Source organism: Amphiprion ocellaris, chromosome 3, assembly GCF_022539595.1.
Source record: "Amphiprion ocellaris isolate individual 3 ecotype Okinawa chromosome 3, ASM2253959v1, whole genome shotgun sequence".
NCBI lineage: Eukaryota > Metazoa > Chordata > Actinopteri > Pomacentridae > Amphiprion > Amphiprion ocellaris.
Genome location: NC_072768.1, coordinates 7,912,750 through 7,929,744, shown reverse-complemented (window position 1 = coordinate 7,929,744; position 16,995 = coordinate 7,912,750). Strand labels below are relative to the sequence as shown.

At 41.3% G+C, this 16,995-nt stretch overlaps 1 non-coding gene across 1 annotated transcript; it reads right to left on the bottom strand.

Moving 5' to 3' along the window:
• Window positions 1–15,457: 15,457 nt before the first annotated feature.
• trnae-uuc (transfer RNA glutamic acid (anticodon UUC)) lies at window positions 15,458–15,529 on the bottom strand. Its single transcript has one exon. It is a non-coding gene; the product is annotated as a tRNA-Glu (tRNA).
• Between the last annotated feature and the right edge of the window lie 1,466 nt (window positions 15,530–16,995).

Sequence of the window (16,995 nt, the reverse complement as noted above, 5' to 3'; positions counted from 1 at the left end):
CTAACTTGGGTGGCTGTTTCTTCTTGCCTGTTCACTTGTTGTCTGTTGCCTACATATTAGAGCAAAATCTCACATCTACAGCATGAAAAGCTGAGAGAAAGATGTAGAAAGAGAGTAAAAGCAGACTTGAATGACAAAGACATGACCGGTCATTGTTAATTTCATCTGCAGTGTGAAAGAGGAAGTCTGCTTCTCGTTGTATACCACAGGTTCAACCTTGTGTTTTTGCTGTTGTGATCTCCAGGCTGTGCGATGCAGAGGCGGGTATTTAAGCTGGAATGCAACAACCGAGAGAGAAGTATTGATTTTTGGATTAGTACAGTTGCACTTATTCATCAGCTGAAAAGCAGCATTGACAGAGCAAAGGAGTCGAGTAATAAGATAAGTAAATCACAGCCGTGCTCAGTTGATATATAGCAGATCAAAGTCAGCCTTTGATTAGCGCTAACATATCAATACAGTGGACAGAAGCGTGGCCAAGCTCTGTATCTAATTATGTAACAAACAGGGCTGTTTAGTTTTACCAGATTTAACATTCCCCTTCTGTGTTGTCCCATCAAAAAAGAAATCATGCATTTCTTATGTAAGAACCTAATATGAACAATATGAATAACATTTGGTTGAGGCCACTGGTAGAAGCACATGTTTCTATTTATTTTCATGTTTTATCATGATTTATTTAGCCCTTCACATTTTCCTTTATTGGCCTTCTGACACTGATAAAGCCGACTAAAAGCAACGACTTATGGTTTCGTTTTGCCTCACAGCAACAAAAACTGGTGTAAACCGAGAGCTGCCAGGCAACAGAAACATTACCTGCTGCTTACCTGATGCATGCAGATTCAGTTTAGACTAATTCGCTCACTCAATAACAGCATGATGGTACAGAAAACATGAGCTTCATGCATTTGCAGATGTGCGATCAAGCCTGCTCGCACGGAATGCCCACAAAAGGACAGTTTCAAATAACACGAATGGTGTCTCACCACACCCACAGCAGAGTGAAAACCTGTCCAACTACAATCGACACTGTTTATCTGCAACCAGGACCATAACTTTAGCTCCGTCTCTTGGCTTTTGTTCAGCCTTATTGGTTGTTTCAGGCTTGTCACGAATAAATGAATGACTTTAATTACTCTAACGCCTTTCCACCTGCTCCTTTCACTCATACAGTAACATGTCGTGTGTATTTGCATGACAGTGTGTAGTGTGTGTGTGTGTGTGTGTGTGTGTGTGTGTGTGTGTGTGTGTGTGTGTGTGTGTGTGTGTGTGTGTGTGTGTGTGTGTGTGTGTGTGTGTGTGTTCATTTGCTGTCACTCTGGGGCTGAGAGTGTCTGTGGAAGAATGTGGAAGAGGAGGAAACTGATTAAAGCTGGAGGCGGAACTAAGTTTACAAACTAAGGTGGCTATATTGAAACAGGCTTAGTGTAAGAACACTTCCCAGAGTGGCCTGGAACAGACACACAGCATGACCTGCATCAGGTTTAGAGAGTTTCTGCTTTTCTTCCTCCTCCACCAGGTCCGCAGTGAGGAGGCAGATCTGGTGCTCAGGCCAAAGGGCAGCGTCATTGAGATAGGGTATTGTTTCGGAGTGGATTACATTGTTGTTTATCGATCTTCTCCAGCCGGTGACCAGCTGCTTGGCAACTCTTCGGACAATAACCTGCCCCACACACCTCCTGCAGACCTACGGGGGCGCATTCACATCAGCAGAACCGGCAGCCTACTCGGCCTGCAGATCACTCATCTCACACATTTGGACTCTGGGATTTATAGGAAGGAGTGCTGGCGGAATCAAATACTAGTCAACCATCACACATATCAGCTCTCTGTGTGCAATGAGGAGCGAGAATCAGAAGAGATAATTGAGAACAAGGAAGATGGACGAACTGAGATGTTGTGCAACAGCACTTCCATTGGTCTGGAGGGAACCTCTGTGCGCTGGTACCATGAAACGCATCCATCTTATAGGCTCACCCTCTTCCTGGATAGCAGTGTTTCACTGGAGCCTCTGGTGAAGGAGCTGCAGGGTGTTGTGGAGGTCAGAGACAATGGGGCACTCCTCGTGCTCCATAACAGCCTATTTAAGATTAACCAGCACTTCCATTGTCTTGTGATCAAAGGTACAAATTGTCTCAGTTTCCAAAGCATGTCTCCTACAGACCACATTGGAAGCGTTGTGGAGATTTTCGCCTCACAAGGGGACAGAGTGGTTCTCAGCTGTCCAGCTGAAGGTAATGAACAGCAATGGGACACACCGCTGGGGATAATCAATGACAGCAGCGTGAGCGACAAGAAGATGTACATATCAGCTGGTGATGAAACAGAAGACTTCTCCCTGGTTATTCCTGATGTCTCTGAGGAACACAGCGGTGACTATTCATGTGCCTCTACTTTGACTGAGTTGTACTACTCGTTGGTTCTTTGCCCCAAAAAGGAATCCCATGAAAGAGTCGTGTTTAACGGTGGAGACGTCCTGCTGGAGTGCAGCTTTGACCATGATGATTTCCAAATAGTGCAGTGGTACCGCAGTGAACCATCAGGGCAGCATGAACTCATCCATGACTCACAGGATGAAACTGTCCACATCCCAAAGGACCTGAGAGGCAGATTAACTCTGTCTGAGACTGGCTCCTCACTGATGATCTCTGACCTGGTGATGAACGACGGAGGGAAATACTGGTGTGTTGTTTTAAAAGGCCAACCGTTCCTGAAGGATAATGATGATTATAAAGGAGATTATGATGATGAGGAAGATACTGGCGAATTCTGGCATGACGCAGAGACTTGCATCTCTAAACAGGAGACCATTTTGATCATTTTAGTCAAAAACAATGGCAGAGATTTTAATTTTGCGACCTTTCCACCGGAGATTCACACCACAGCTCAGCCAGTGGAAGCCCCTACCGTCATTGCGTTTGCTGTTGGGGGAGGACTGGTGGCGCTGCTGCTGGTTGGAGTGATAGTTGCAGTGATTGTAGTGAAGAAGAGAGCAAAGGCTCCACCAGGGCAAGGAGATGCAGCTTCTCATTCTGGAGTACATAAGAGCACGGACATACGAATGGATGTGGATCCTGGTTGTACCGAGAGATTAACTCATAATGATAACGCTTAACATCTGTTGTAAAATAGCTCCAAGGCATTTTATATCCACTTGACATTAACTGTGCTGCAAAATCAGTCATAAATTATCTCTGTAACTGTTTTGACTATTTTGTCAGTTGGTTATGATGAACCGGTTGTGCCTCTTGATGTTTTGTTTATTCTTCTTAGGCAATAATGGGTTCAAACAGTTGAATCAGATCAAACGCTATTTCAAAAATCTATTTTCACTTCAAATCCGAAAATATCAAAATGCCTCAAGTCTTTAAAAAAAAGAAAAAAAGAAATGTAAACCGCTTCTTTTCTGCCCTTTATGCAGTGCAAAAAGGCGTTTCGGATTTATCTGATAGGCTGTAAATGCGGTATGGCTGTAATGTGCCATTAAATGATGACTGAAAACCAGTCAGTTAACTCTCCTGTCAACAGAACGTTTGGTGCCAATCAAGAAAGCTTGAACAGCCAGATAATACCTGAAACTCCAGTGTCAAGGACTCCAAACAACAAAACCCTGTTTCCTTGTAGCACTGACATTTTCACTGCACTGCAACTCAAGTAATGACTATAACTACTTGGCAAAATGAATCAAAAAGTGTTTTTTAGCATAATTGTCTGTGTTTTTGTACATATACTTGCTGACTGTATAGTGGGATCATTTTGCAGTATTTTCAGCCAATACAATTATTTTTAATTGATCTTTGACTGCAGTAAATTATTCTTTGTTAGCACTTTCGGGCAGGTTAAAAAGCTGTAAACCCAATGTTGACACATAATCATATTATAAAGTCGACATACAGCAACATTGCATTCATCTGAAGTCATGTCCCAGGCCTCCTGATGAATGAATAACCACTCTCCTTTTAGCTCAGCTCTGTTCTTTTTTAAATCCTGAGGGGAATGCCTCTCTCTTTTGAAGCAAAATACTTTGTCTTTGTTGCTTAACAGGTAGTGTTTACCTGGCTTTAGGAGCTTTTATTTTTTTCTTTATGGAAGCATTCACTGCTGGAAATGAGATTAACAAAAGAATTGAGTGGATGAAAACATTAAAGCTGCAGGCCATGAAAACAAAACCAGTACTTTAAACAAGATTTTTAAAAAAAAAAAAAATCACCTCATAGAACTGGATAAACTGCCACAAAGAGGGTTTTCCTGGAGGTATGATTGACTCTGACTGTCACGACTCGGTGCAGGTTTTTTCTACATCTTAAGCAAATCAAATACCTGTCATTTTTAAACAAATAAATGAAAGTCACTCACTTATCCTCAAAATGTGTTTTTCCAATTTTTTTTTAGCTAAAAATAATGGAAAGATGGTTCATTTTAACCTGACTGTATAACTCCTATTTCAGTGCCTGTAGTTATAAATGTAGCTGAGCTGCTGCTGTCTACGCCCCCTTCAGGAAGAAGACTCTCTCTGCATCTGTCATTAACACCACGGAGCAACTGATTTGAGAACAGCAGCTAATACAGATGTGAGTATGTGAGACTGGGATTTTCTGTTGCTTCCTTGTCTCTCACCAAATTCCTAGCACAGATGTTTTCTTTAATTTCTGTGTATGGTGAGCTTATCGGACTATATCATGGTTATAAAATCTGTATTATAAAATCTGTATGGTTATAAAATCTGTAAATCTGTATCATGGTAATGAAATCTGTTATAGCAGAGCAGAGCAGAGCAGCAGCTTGGAAATGGCAGTGAAGTGACTGCTGGTTAACATGTAGTCTTAATGGGCTTCATTTCACTTTCTGACACTCAGAAAAGTATGCAAATGAAAACAGCTGTATTGGGAATGTATTAAAATTTACAATATTTGAGCACAGAGAGCAGGAGAGAAGTAAACAGATGTAAACAATGATGAGCTTAGGTTGCACTGAAGTACAAATGATAACATGAGAACACAGCAACCTGGACCCAGAGCTTGTATGTTGGTTTGAAATCTTTCTTAAAGTTTCCACAGAGCTCTGACCTGTACATTATGATCAAAGCTAGTGTTAGCATCAGCCACATACGCTGCACAATCTGCTAACAAAAAGAACTTCTTTTTAAAAAAGTAACCCACTGGGTGTTCAGTTCTTCAGATGCTTGGAGTGCATGAAGACTGTTTTGTTCACATTTGGTGTGTTTGCTCGTGGCTGAGACATTTTGGAGTTAGCAGAAGCGGCTCTAGACAGTAAATAAACCTGCGAGACAGTTGCTTATTCTGAAAGGCTCATCTTGGAATCACTGGGCAGTGAGGGGCAGATTAGTGCAAACTGGTCACCCAGTTCCTACGTGGAAATTCTTACTGGCTTGGAAATCTTAGAGGCCATCTAATTGTGGCCAGAAGAATGACAGTAGTAAGTACCATATGAGACTTTTAAGTCTGGTAAGTTTCAAAATGAGGCCTCAATGAATTGGGCTTTGTTCGTTTTTCCAGCACATCCCACACATGTTTGATCAGATTAAGATCTGGGGAATTTGGAGGTTGAATCAACACCTTGAACTCTTTGTCATGTTGTTTAAACTAGTCCTCAGCATTTTTTATTTTTTTTTGCTGCCAATGAAGGGGTGAATGTGATCTGAAACAATGTTACGGTAGGTGGTTGGGACATGTTCAGAGTGTCTTTCACATGAATATCAGGAATCACGGTTTCCCAGCAGAATATTAGGTAATACACTGGCATGCCTTCTTCCAGCAATTCATCTTGCTGCCATCTTGGCCACAGATAAAGAACGCACACTCACCTGGCCGTCCACATGATGTAAAGGAAAATGTGATTCATCAGACCAGTTTTGATGGTCACGTACCAACTGTAGGTGATTTAGTTGGGGGACAGGGGTCGGCATGATCGCTCTGTTCAGTTTACAGCCCCATAGACAGCAAGCTGCACTAGAGTTTGTGCTGCAGTAGGTCTTCTGTAAAATTGAACCTGGCATTTTTACCATTTTTTCAATTTTTTTGCCCATTTTTCCTACTTCTAACACATCAAATTCAAGAACTCACTGTTTGCCTCCTGCCTAATATCCCAGCCATTGCCAATATAATGAGATAATCAGTGGAGCTCACTTCCCTTCACATATATACGTATCTCATTTTGGACAATATATGAATATAAAACATGAAATTTTCAGGATGAAAAACACATTTGAGCTCCGGTAAAAACTGACACCAGATCAAGTTTACATCCATCCAAGTATCACAGTCTGAAAACTACAAATTTGCACAAATCTGTTTGTTTGACGTCACGCTGTACCACTGATCGTTGGTCCTGTTTGGTCGTAGCTTGCTGCCGTTATTCAAGTTTGTCCGACGTCGCTACTAAAGAGCTCTGAAGAAGTCCATCTCTGGACTGAGGCTCTGGGGGTCGAGGTGAACCGACAGAGCTGCTGCCACATCTGGATCCACATCTGCACACTGAGACTGTCTGAGTTGGCTGGATGAGAGTGCAGCTGGAGACGAGTGTGTTATCGTCGTCTGGATGAACTGTTTGGTTTGGTCCAGGATCTCAGAAGGCTCCACCAGCTTTTCAGCAGTTGTTGGAGGATTTTCTCCATCCAGGAAGAGCAGCAGGATGTTGATGTAGCATCAACGGCAGAACAAAGGAAAAAAAAAAAAAAAAAATATATATATATATATATATATATATATATATATATATATATATATATATATATATATATATATATATATATATATATATATATATCCATGTTTAATTTGACCGATGTCTAAGTATCTTATATTTTTGTAAGCAAATTCTCTGATATACATTAAGTTTAATCTCACTGAACACTACAGCTTAAACTGCAATACTGAATCAATATGTGCTGTAGAAAGTTTAGTAGCTCACTGCTGCAGACTGAACATCAGTATTGATCCAATATTGCAGTTTATTGTTTGGTAAACACAAAATGAGATACACAATATAAAGCGATTATACTCGTTATTGAGTAGCTGACTCTGTTCCTATTGATTCAAGTGTGCATTTTATTATACATGATAATATATAGTTGGAACGTGTAGTTTATATTTGAACTAAATCTGAGCTGCTGCCACAGCATGTCATGTTCTTTTGTTGAAATGAATTAGAGTGTTTTCCAACCAGCATGCAGAAACTGGCTTGTTATCATCATCGTATCATCATATCATCAGTTACAGGAAATTCCAGAATTAGAGAGCAAATGCTGGTCTCATGCTAGTATTCAGACTAGACCTTAATTATGCACATAATCAGTGACATGTTGAGAGTTAACATGCAGCAGCTTGCAGAGTGAGAAGTCCCACTGGAAGACCACTGAAACCTTCTGCCCTCCATCAAGCTGTCAGAAACGCTGGGTCCAGGTCTCCTCTTACAACCCGACACACACTTAACAACAAGCATCCATAATGAATGAATCACTCTCGCTATTATCACACCTTTTCTACATGTGTGAACCTCACCCATGATATCAATAGAAAAGTGACAAAATATAAAGACTTTTTATTCTTTTTTTGAATGAGTAAGACATTCTTAGATTTATGAATGGATTCCAGCGTCACTACAGGAAGCCGCTGCATGCAAAGTGAATGAGCTGCTGTCTGTCATCACTTTTATTCAGGAGTTTCCCATTAATTGAATCTTGAACAATGAATCTTGTCTGTGTTGTGAAGTGGGGAGGGATTATAAAATCTTTTTTTTTTAGCTTATGTGCAGTCAATAAATCTCTATATCCGAAGCAATAATCATCTCAGAATAAACTTTTTCTGTACCCGAAAGAAACCATTATCTCACAGTAATTCCATCAACAATTTGGAAATCTCTCGTTTTTTTTACTGTCTTGTTTTTAAAGTAAGGCAACACTAATTTGCTTTACTTTTAATTAGAAGAGAAAATCGATAATACCCTGATGTTTTTACAGTAAATATGGAGATAATAGATTTTACATGGAAGCTTATGTATGACTCAGAGAAATGAGATATTGCATATATATTAGTGACCAGGTTGGCTGCTCCATCATTTTGCTGTCTTTACACTACGCTTAAAATAACCTGAGTGTGGTATACATCTTTTAATCTAACTTTCTTCAAGAAAAGTGAAAAAGCATGTATACAAAACTTTTGAAATGTTCTTAAAATTTGGCAAAAGAGATCATGAAACCTTAATTCTGCATGTACTATTACAAAATAGACCTTATGACCTCTACCAGCAGGGGGAGCTTATCTATGTCTCCACTCTCTTGAAGTTATTGGAGTGGAATTATACACTGCCTGGCCAAAAAAAAAGTTGCCACTTGGATTTGAATAAGCAAATAGGTAAGAACCTTCCTTTGATGAATACATTTCAGCTGCAACAACTTATTTAACCCTAGCTGATGCAGTGAGGAGCCTCTCATTTCTTAAACAACCGTGTGGGAAGACATCCTGTGGTCGTGGCGAGGACGTTATCTGTCTCAGAATGGTCAAATTATTGGCCCACATCAAGCAAAGAAAACTAAGGAAATTTCTGAAACTACTAGAATCAGGTTAAGAACCGTCCAACGCATGATTAAAACCTGAAGGATAGTGGTGAACCATCATCTTCGAGCAGTGGTTCTTAACCTTGGAGGTACTGAACCCCACCACTTTCATATGCGCATTCACCGAACCCTTCTTTATTGAAGAATAAAATATGATTTTTTTCAAATTCAAGACATAGTTATATGTTTTACTGGTGCACAAAATGAACCGTGCATTAACATCACTTGTGTTCTTGTATTCCCCATCTCCATGCAGCTCAAGGAAGTGTTCCTTTAGTTTTGCCAGTGCTAGACTAGAATTGCTTAACTTGGCATTGCAAATCATGCAGATAGGATGCTGACTCCCATCACGTTCCGTTATACATGTGAATCCATGTTGTACATATTCGTCCGACCACTTTCTTTTTTTGCTCAACATAGTTAGTATGGATTAAAATATTAAGAAAGAAATCACACAACGTACCATCACGACAGTCACAAGTCGATTACTGAGCGCACCAAATTCCCTGCAGCACAGATTGACCAAGCAATGTAGCGTGATCACCTGCAGCCAGTGATGGCCAAGCAGGGCGTGTCATCACGGATCATATGAGTCAGCTGTCGAACCCCTGAGACTGACTCACCGAACCCCTAGGGTTCGATCGAACCCAGGTTAAGAACCACTGTCTTAGAGGAACAAATGTGGTCTGATGAGTCCAGATTTAGTGTGTTCTAAAGTGTTGGGGGCATCAGGGTAAGAAGAGAGACAGATGAAGTGATGCACTCAACATGTCTAGTGCCTACAAGCCTGTGGGGGTTGGGGTTATGATCTGGGGTTGGTCAGGTTCAGCAATGTTATGTTCCCAAAGAATGAGGTCAGCTGACTACCTGAATATACTGATTGACCAGGTCTTTCTATCAATGGAGTTATTCTTCCCTGATGACATGGACATGTTCCAAGATGACGATGCCAGGATTCATGGGGCTCACATTGAGAACGAGTGGATCAGGGAACATGAGACATCATTTTCACACATGGATTGGCCTGTTAACCAGTGTTGGGGAACAGAAAAAAAGCTCCAATTGCATGTCATAGCAAACGTATATCAAATGCAGAGCTGGGCATTATGTTTTCCAAGTTCCCATTATGTGTTATATAAAGCTTGGGAACGTAGAATTGATTCTACTGTATTCCTAAAATTACATCTTATATTACATCTGAAATTACAACCAGTGAGGCTGCAACAAGCTGCAATATTTATGTGACTGAAACAGGAAGAGGATTGTTATTTTTACTGTATAGTTATAAAATAATGTTTTTCTGAATTTTACCCTCTGAGATGCAGCGCCCCTAAAGTGAATTGTGCAGGCGAGAAAATCACATCAACACTTTTCAAACTGGCATAAAATACTGAAGTAATGTGTTGAAATTGTGTCACCGTGAGCAGTGGCGAAATGCTCCGGCTGAGACTCAACACTGTTTGTCTTGTGTGTGTCGTTTTCAGTGCCGCATCCTGCTTCATGAATATCCTTTTATTACTTTTCATGTTCGCTCTGCTTAAAACTTTTGCACAATCATTCAAAAAAAAAGCATTTTTAGCAATATTCTGTGATGCAAAGACCATTTAGCTCATAAAGTTCTGCATCTTGTTAAACAATCTGGAGATGTGTTTCAGTAAAACTTTCAGCTGCCAGATTCTATCACTCCCACACACATAACCTTTTTGAGCCTTGATAAATATTTATGTTCCACCGCAGTGCCGATACATCCAAAGAAGAAATATGCTTTCTTTTAGGAAACATTTGTTCTTTTGTTCCTAATTTGATGCCTGGCCAATATCTGATACTGTAGCTGCAGGGAAAAGATGTGTAAGTTAGTGCACAAAATCCTAAAACACTTGTTAACCTGCATGTGATATTATCTGCTCTTCTCTTTTATTTCCATAAAAATAAGAAAAAATGACAAGTTATTCAGAAACCTTGCCTTTTCTTGAGTTACTCTCTGTGCTTTTTGCTAGCATTGTCTCCTAGACTGCACTTTTACAGCCCTCGGATGAAACATTTCTATTAAAAATGCATCCAAAGTGTTAAAAATACATGGGCTTAAAAAAATCAGCCAATCTTAAGAAAAGTGTCATATTTGGAGAGTCGAGCTATGAATGAGCCACGATAGCAATGACTTAGAGGAGGAATTTGGACCTTCTGCCCGAAATATCCTCTTAAAAAAAACATTTTAACGTCATTTGTGATTATGAACACTCCCAGGACAAGGTGAGCAACGACGGCTGGCAGAAGAGAAAAGCAGCGTCTGGTGAGTTTGTTGACGAGTGAAATGAAAAGGAAGGGCTGCGTAAGGGGAAGAAGGTCTTCCATATTTGCCGGTTGTGCTTTACATACGCGGGGTTGACTGATGGAGAAACAGATGTGGAAGAGAAGCAGCTGTTCGGTGCTCTCAGGTGTAATTAAGAAAAGGTTCGGTCACACAGAGAGGCCCCAGGAGGCCTGATGGAGAGCCGAGGCTTCAACACGCCTCAGAGAACAGCAAAATCCAGCAGTAGGCTTTCCATTGGGCTTGCTACAGTGAGAGACCTAAAATGGTTCAACTTAATTGCCGAAGCATCGCTCAGACCATCTGTGTGTGTGGGAGGGTGTGTTCGAGTCTGTCTCCGTCTCTGCTGCCTGTGTGTTCGAGTTTAAGCAAAATCGAGCCGTCGAGAAACTAAAGTTAGAAAAATAATCAGTGAAATCAGCCAGGAAATTGTGTTTAGACAAGTCGCTACTCTAGTCTCTTGTGTTCACTTGGGCTCGTTCCTCTTCTTCTATAGAACACACGGAGAAGTGTGACCAGACTTCCAATCTGAAGATTATCTAAAGTTTTCTCTGCTGCACACACACTGATCCACCTCTCTCACCGATGCAACAATCAAAACCACAGCTGGTGGATGTCAGCATGATCCCTCAGCCCCGCCGCCTCTAGCCCCAGCCCAGCCATCCCTCCCAGTTCAGCTCTTTCCGTCCGATCAGGAGGCCATGTTCAGTAGAATCCGCACGTCTGCTTGGTGCTCCCTGGCGACTGCCGGGCTGAGCCTGCTGAGGCCCGATCTGCTGTAATTTGCCAGGCCCATTACTCCTACAAATGTGATGGCTGTGAGCCCTGTGAGTGTGAAACAGTTGGTGGGGATAAAGAGAAAGGGAGAGGAAGAGAGCAGGGTACGGCGCTATTGCTGCCGTCTAGCCACAGCGTCTGAGAGTGTGCGATGTTTCGTGCTAATGGCACCAATTATGCACCAGAGAGCACTGCTGATGGGCTGGTTTTTACAGCAAAAGTGCTGGGGAAAAACAGTTGCAGAGAGAGGGCTTTGGGTCCGGAAGCAGACGATAAAAGATGTTAGAGACAGGAGGGAAATGAGCCACTTGGGGCTTTTTCTTCCCTAATAGCAGTCTGTTCGCTACCCAGACATGTGGAGGTGTCTGGCTGGATCGCAGCCACTCAGGAATTTATGTATGTTATTTTCAGAGGGGCAATCCAAGTGAGACCAGGTCCAATCAAACACTCTCAATAAAACTGACTTCCCCCTGGAAGTCTCAAAGGCTTTGAGTAGATTTGATTTGAAGTCTATAACCTAGAAACCTAGTAGGCGTGAGGCTGAGTTGCTGTGATACTCGCACTCTGTCAGATTGTAAAGCTTCAGCTCCTCTGTGTGATGAAACTGTTGGGAAGCAGAAGAAGCATCACAAGTAATCACACTGTCTCTTAATCCCCCGAAGTACATCTGCTTATTGTGTGATGTTTACAAGCAAAATTTAGTTCATCTGCCTTTTTATGTGTTGCATAAGGAAGCGTTTTGTCTTGCAAGCTAAAACAGGCTATCGACTGGTTAAACTGGAATATTCCCAGTCATTTAATTGGCTCTTCTGACACAAGAGACGTGCATGGAAATCTTGATGGGTGGCAGGAGAAAACTTTTAATTTCATTGAACGCCATTGAGCCACCCGCATCCATACAGCAGATAATTACTAGTCTTTGCTCAGAAGCAGAATTTTTCTTTGCACACAGCAGGGTTCAACAACAAAACGACAAAGCCGGCTTGTTCAGTCATGTGCAGATGCTGTTAGATTAAAGCTGAAATAAAATTTAAAAAAGGCGGGAGAGTTCACTAGACAGGAAAGGGAAAATGAGACCATCTATATTCAAGAGATCTCTCGTTCAAAAACAATCACACAGAAGTGGATGGTGAATGCGAGCCAGCACAGCCACGCCTTTGATGCACAGATGGTGTGTGTAAACTTTCTCGTTCCACCTCCTGCTCTTCCTCCCCTCCTCTCCGCTGTAATCTCTCTCTCGCTGTCTCTCTCATCCCTCATGTCCCACATTCTTCCTTCCTCTCATCATGCCGCGTGTCACTCAGGATTTCTCTCAGTGCCAGCAGTGAAGCACCTCAGCTTGCATCTCCTCCCACCTAAATTTAATAAATGAAGCCGTGCAAAAAAACTGGCAAGCAGGGTGGGAACACCACGGCTGGGTAAATGTTAGCTGAAAGCTTCGGTTTATAAAGTCGGCCTGCTCCGTCTGTAGTTTTGGAGTCTTCATGGGAAACAGCCAGTGATGGGACTGTCGACTGGTGAGATGAATTTACGCCCAATGATGCTTGTCTCTCTAAATGGCTCAGTGAACAGGACGGCAGAGAGACAACTGAGGCGAACTGGGTCAGGAGTTGTGCGAGCTTCAAGATAACAAGCAAACCAAGTCAGCCTATGAGTCTGATTGGGGTCAGCATTGTTGAATTCAGTCATGACCTCCCATTAACAGTCAAGGAACATAATGCAAAGAAAACTCTGTATGTACTGGAAAAACTAGATTAGAAGCTTTATTACTAGAGCTGGGCCTTCTCAGTGTTACTCTGACTTTTCATTTCATATTTCGTAACATTTTTGTGAATCTGCTTATTTTTGTTGTGGCAAACAGTTTGGACTTGGAATGACTGATTCTACTTTTATGTCTGTCAGGTAAACATGAAGCTATATGATGTTAGTTAGCTTAGCTTTGCATAAAGACTGTGAACAGAGAAATAGGCGATGAAGTGGAGACTAAGTCCCAAATCAAGGACCAGAGTCTAAGACTTGACCGTGTTCAAACGTTAAGGATCTTCAGAAAAATCACCAGGAGAAGTGAACATTCAAGGGCAGTAGGATTTATTGTCAACAACAAAACCAGGAGTAGTTATGAAGAGTGATTAACGCCTACAAGAAAAACTGAAGATACTGAATAGTGTGCTGTTTTCTATACTGTGAGAGTTGGTCATTTTTCCACCCCTATAGAGTGCATGATTTGAGTGACCATTATACTTTTCTAAATCCATTGGTCAGATCTTTCATCTTTTCACCAAGATATCATATTCCATTGTTAGGTCACACTTCACAAAGGACATGTGCATTATGTTATCATTAGGTCATGTTTCACAGAGAACATGCTCCGACATGTTCAGACTTTTGCTTCCAATCTTACCCTCATTATTTTGTGGCAGAATTCATGTATAATATATTTGTTTTATTACGGATTTCATTTGTTGCATTTTAACGTGTGACTTCTTGTAAACAACATTTTTCATCTGAATGGGACTTCCTGCTAAAACGAATGTTAAAAACAAGTTTTGTTGCATGCATTAATCTATATAATGTGATTACTGAGCATTACTGATTGTTCACAGAGCACGAGAACCTGATATTGAAGTTGCTGTGGTTGTATACAAGGTCAGGGGAAATCTAATCAATTTGCCTGTGACTTAATAAACCTAAAGATTAGATTAGAGGTTTGGGCCAACTATTGTCATTGTACAGTACAGGCGCTTACACCGAAATGCGGTTTGATATCTAACCAGGAATGCAAAGTCAAGCCAGCTGAAAAGAAAAACAAAAAGAAGTGGTTTGTGTTCAGTCAATATATGGAAGTTATGATATAACACTCACATCTGTGCATGCTTAAAAACTGCACATTTAAATGCCCTTTGTTTACATTTGGAATCTGCACAAACAAAAAAAAAAGATACTAGTCAGTATAACTTATATTTTACCCACTTTATTCTATGATTTTTATGAGTTTTTGCAGAATGACTGACGCAGATTCAAACCTTGACTCAAAATTCAATAATAAACCTGAACGTCTCTCATCCGTCACAGTCAAGCTTTGGTTCATAGCCACTCAAAAGTTCAGGGACACTTTCTATTTACAAAAAAAAAAAGCACACCTATTGTCAATTAAAATAACGCTGAACTGATTAAAAATGCTAATCTGAATTGGTTTTTAAAGAATGTTGAACCCTCTGAACCCAAAAAAGCTGCTAGTGGGTTTGAAAGGCAAGTTTTCTTTTCAAAAATGGCTAAATCTACCTTATTTATCAGAGCCAGAAACTGTAAAAACACAGACTGCTCAGACCTTCTCATCTGTGACATGCTGTCCTGTCAGGAAAGTTAACCTTTGGCATTTAAAAAACATCAAAAATACCGACTGACAGCCGTGACCAATGACAAAGGTTCTGATGCCGTGCCGAGAGCCAGAAAGAGATAAGATTCAGCTTTATTGTCATGGCACAAAGTACGACAACCTTCAGTCTTGACAACTTGGGTTCTCTGTTGTCACGGAGGGGGGAGGGTTGGGAGAGGAATCCGGATCTACTACTGGTTAACCAAAAGTCTGAATCCGCAATCGGAACATTAAGCAACAAATACTGCACTGTGATAGGGGAAGTGGGACACTGGGACAGATCCTCATTGGTCATAGACTGGAACATAAGAGAACAGGAAGCAGGTGGCTGGATTGACAGGGTTACAAGGCCTTGCTCCAGGGCCCACAGCAGCAGCTTAGTCTTGAACTCCCAACCACTGTCTTAAACACACTAGCAACTTTCCCACACCGGGAGTTGAACCCAGGCCACCTGGGTGAAAACCAGGAATCCTGACCGTTAGACCATATGGGACCTCGTATGTGCAATAACCATGGAAACAAATTAAAATTGTTTGTTGGAAAACATTTATCGTACATACAGCCAGTGTTGATCCCAGGTTTTTCAGTGTGTCTAAGTAAAGTCTAAATAAATGAAGAAAATCAACTTTCATTTCTCCTTTTTATGATTCATGGCATTTTAACTGCGTCTCACTGCAGGGAAGATGTTTTTAAACTCGCTCTACTTCCAGCTGTTTCCACAGAGATTCATATTGTGGTGGGAAAATTTGCTCACGGCAAGTAATAACGTGACAGGAGTCAAAAAGGGCTAATGGAACATATATGTAAGCATACAGCAACAGCAACAGCAACCATCCCTTCTGTGCTCCAGTGGCACATTGTGTTGCCTTATGCAGTTTTATCATGTTTAAAGGCTAACTGATCTTTAAAAAGGAGGCGGTAAATGTGGCTAATTGAGTGTCTGGAGCATCAGTCTTTGTGGGTTTGATTATAGTCTCCAAATGGGCACAAAAAAAGAACTAAAACATCTGAGAATTAATGATGGAGGCTGTTCTATGTGTGGAAGTTACCAAAAAAACTGAGGACTGCATACAGAAGCGTGCACTACTCGCCTCACAGAAAAGCGTAAACTGGCTCAAAGCAGAGCAGAAAGAGAAGTGGGAGGTACCGGTGCACATCCAAGCAAGAAGACAAGCACATCAGAGTCTCTGTTTGACAAACAGAGGCCTCACAGGTCCTCCACTGGCAGCTTCATTAAATGATTCCCACCAAACACCAGTGTCAACAGTGAAGAGATGACTCTAGGATGCTGCAAAGCAACAGCCCCACCAGAGGCGGCCAGTAAAGGGAAAGGATGGGAAAATGGACGTTATGTGAAGGTTTAGGTGCACCTTTCCTTATTCAGCAGGACAACGGCCCAAAGCACAGCCCAGAACTATGCAAAAAAATATTTCTAAATAAAGTAGTCAGCCTTTATTCCATCTTCAATGGAGTGGGCCACGTTGTGAATGATTCTCTGACAACAGCAAAGTTTGAAGGACAAAATTATTACATGTAAAAATCGCTCTTTAGCTAGCTACTTCCTATTCATTTTACAACTCATTTGGTGAATAAATCCACAGGTTTTCATGGAAAATAATGTAACCCCAAACGTTTGACTAACAGGGTAAGAGCTGACCTGCTTCTTAACAGAGAAACTGTATTCACACCGTCTGTTTGTCCCCTTCAGAGCTGCATTCGAGTGCAGGCCCACGTTCTCGACATATTTTACAGATTTTAAAGCCGCAGGATGAGTCAGAAACACTCAGGTGGGCTGAAATATCTAAAAGCGTAACAATGCACCACCTTAGAGGTCTTGGAATACTCAAGCTCAAGAGGGACATGTTGTTGCCTTGAAGCTCCTCATTTTCTGAGGTGGTACATTTTTAAAGTCTGTACCTCGATTGGGCTCATTGTTGGAAATGACAGTAAACTGCTCTG